We start from the raw sequence: 3,496 nt of genomic DNA, 5'->3' as shown, positions 1-3,496 counted from the left end.
ATAGGATTAAAATGGTAGTTAAAATAGTTAGAAATTCAAAAACAAAGTTGAGAGGTAATGATTACAGTCAATATTAAAGCAAGTAGTTATTGAAACTTTTTGAACCTTACTGTGCTTCACGGTGAGATCATATGTTGAGTACAATTACATATGCATGAGGAAACTGCTGTATTTTCTATTCATTTTCTTCTCTTTCATCATATCTTCTCCAATGTGATACTCGGAGTTATGAAAACACGGTTTTACATATGTTATAGGAACCATAATAGTCTTTGGAAATTTATCCAAGCAATTAAGATGTAACTAATCCTTGTTCATTCTCTTCCTCTGTAGTGACGATTGCTTTTGTTAGCTCAGCATGATCACCCCCTTTCTGGTAATGTCAGCAAATTGGAAATGATTCCTCTCCTTGTCTTCATCCATTGGGTTCAGGTCAACTTCCTGCCCACCTCTCCTGTCCCCCCACCACCCTTTCTCTACCACCTTTGGGAGAGGCATGTCATCTGGCTCTGGCCGAGCAGAATGATCATCTCTCTGCCCACGAGGGCTGTCTCAGTACTTGGTACATAACCTAAGCAAGGCCAACGAGCTCTGTTGTCGATTCTTTCGCCAGACTGGAAGCTGGTGAGAATCAGGCTACAGATCGTGAAGCCATCCTATGGACATTGCTGCCTAGGAGGGAAGCTAACAAGAGGAAAGAGGGGCACCTGGGTGGCTCAGTCGGTTAAGTATCTGTCTCTTGTTCCCTTCACATGATCTCGCAATCATGAGATTGAGCCCTGTGTGGAGCCTGCTTAAGAGTCTCTCTCTCCTTCTGCCTGTCCCCTCTCCCTCTCTCTCTCAGTAAAGAAAAAAAGAGGAAAATAGATGAAGACTGATTGATGCCACCATTTGTGACCCTGGGGCCAGTTACCTCGTCCCATGCACCGGGCACTAGTAAATTTGCCTACTGAAATTCAAATATAAAAAAGAAGCTACCCTTCAAATGATATTTAGTATGCAAAACAACTTGAATTTTATTAAAAATTTACACTTTCAGACCTCTTCAATGTCCTAAACTTATGAAGATAGGGGGAAAAAAAAGACAGAAATCTTCACATAATCACTTGTATTGTAAATGGCACAAGTATCAAATTATTTTGATAAGGGAAAATTAAGTTTGTTGGACATTTCAATGCCGTTTTCAAGTCTTAATCTTTTTCCAGCATGCACATACTTTTAGTTTTGTTGTTCTGGGAGCCCTGCCCTATTTATTAAGGCAAATACATTTCAAAAAAAATGCATATTATTTACATTAGGATTTTCATTGAAAAAAATATAAAGAAACTAATGCTTCCCCTCCCCCAAATTTAATATTTTTTTCCCAATTAGTATACAGAGATATCATATAACATTATAGGTTTATTTAAAGCTATTTATAGCAGATACATTTTAATGTAAAATAAACTTTTAAAACAGATAACTCATTTTTTTCAGTTCTACTCAGTATTTGATTTCCAATGTCTGCAGAGTTCATTGATTTGAGAAAAAATTTCCAATTCAAAGCACAGAGTATATTGAGGGCTGCCAGTACAGAAAATTATCCATGAATGAAAAGTTTTAGCTATAGCATTGAACATTACAGTAGGAAAATCTGTTAAGATAAGTGACGTTCCACATGCCTATATTATTATTGACGGCTTCCTGCCACAATGTATGAACAAGTTTTTGCATTATTACAACTTTTCTCTATCAGACATTCACTGATGTTTATTTCTTGTTGTTTTTCAAATACATTATATGAACCTCTAGATAAGTTATTCATATTCAAATTACTCCTTAAAAATGAAGGCAATAGTTCTCTATGCTAGAATTAAAACAGAACAAGATAGGAAAACACTCCAGTGTCTCTAGAAAATATTCATCAATCTCAAATGGATGGAATTTGCTCCAAGCAGGGAGCTTTGGACTTCACAGGCAGAGTGAATCACTCATACAATACTCTATGGGAAAAAAAAAAAAAAAAAAAAGATTGATTTGGAAATCTTGTGCTTTCACTATTATTAGCATTAATTATTACTTGCAAATAATGTTACCCAATGCAGCTGCACTTACTGATCTGATCTTAAACCACCAGACAGGGAAAATAGCAAAATATCACAGCTATCTTTACCTTTTGTTAATATGACTTTGAGCACACAAAAACATTTACAATTGAAGCTGTGACAAAATTAGTTTCTTCAACAGCTATACATAGAACACGAAGTAACTTCTGGAGATTAGAAAAAAAAGTTATTTTGAAAAGTAGGCACTTTTGAAATTGGTACAGATAAAGAAGTTATCTGAAAAATATTGTATTTGTATTTTTTTTTCTTAATTAGGCTATGTTAAGTAAAATATTTAAAGAGCATTAACTATCCTTTTTGCTGTAACTGTACAAGTTTATTCCTGAGATTTCTGGAGAAAATTATATTTTTTTATTTGTTTTTACATTGTTTATATAATTTTTTTAAAGCTTATTTATTTTGGGGGGGAGGGGCAGGGAGAGAGAGAGAGAGAGACAGAGAGACAGACAGACAGAATCGAAGCAGGCTCCATGAAGTGCAGAGCCTGATGTGGGACTCAAACTCACGAACCGAACCGTGAGGTCATAACCTGAGTTGAAATCAAGAGTCAGCTGCTTAACTGACTGAGCCACCCACATGCCCCCCAAATTAAATTTCTTAAAACTAGCAAATAGGAGAGAAATGGTTTTCCTAGATGGGAGGCCGAACTGTGGGTCAACATCTCAGCCAGTTACTTTCTGTCACTTTCCCATACATCAGATTTTTCATTTGGGATATATTCACACAGTAATTTATTCCTTATCTGGCCCCCAAATATGCCACGTCTTTAAAGAGCTGAAATGTTCAGCTGAAATGTGGTATGTAAGTTATTGTTCCTAAAAATTTGCCATTGTAGGTAGCTTCTCTCTTTTGAAGTGAGAACATAAAAACAAAATGAGATTTTTACATCTGGTTTGATTTAAATAACAATTCAAGTATCTCCTTTGAACTGATATTCTGAAAAACAATATTTATGTACCACAAATTTAAATACATTTTCTGAAAGGTAGAATATTCCCTGAATATCCTTTGTTTTAATCATTACTCAGACTATAAAGATCAAAAGTTAGCTTTGGTTCATGTCGTATTTCTGATAGTTCCTGATTTTTTAAAAAATTTTTTCTAATGTTTATTTATTTCTGAGACAGAGAGAGACAGAGCATGAGTGGGGGAGGGACAGAGAGAGAAGGAAACACAGGATCAGAAGCAGGCTCCAGGCTCTGAGCTGTCAGCACAGAGCCTGACGCGGGGCTCGAACTCACAAACCGCATGACCGGAGCCGAAGTCGGTTGCTCAACCGACTGAGCCACCCAGGCGCCCCAGTTCCTGAATTTTTTTATTCAAATACTCCACTAATCATTTAGAAATAAAATTAGTATCAAATACACGAAGGAAAGCTTCAGACAATGACA

Source organism: Panthera leo, chromosome B1 (assembly GCF_018350215.1).
Source record: "Panthera leo isolate Ple1 chromosome B1, P.leo_Ple1_pat1.1, whole genome shotgun sequence".
Classification (NCBI taxonomy): Eukaryota; Metazoa; Chordata; class Mammalia; order Carnivora; family Felidae; genus Panthera; species Panthera leo.
The sequence above is the reverse complement of the archived record's forward strand: the minus strand, read 5'-3'. Positions refer to the sequence as shown.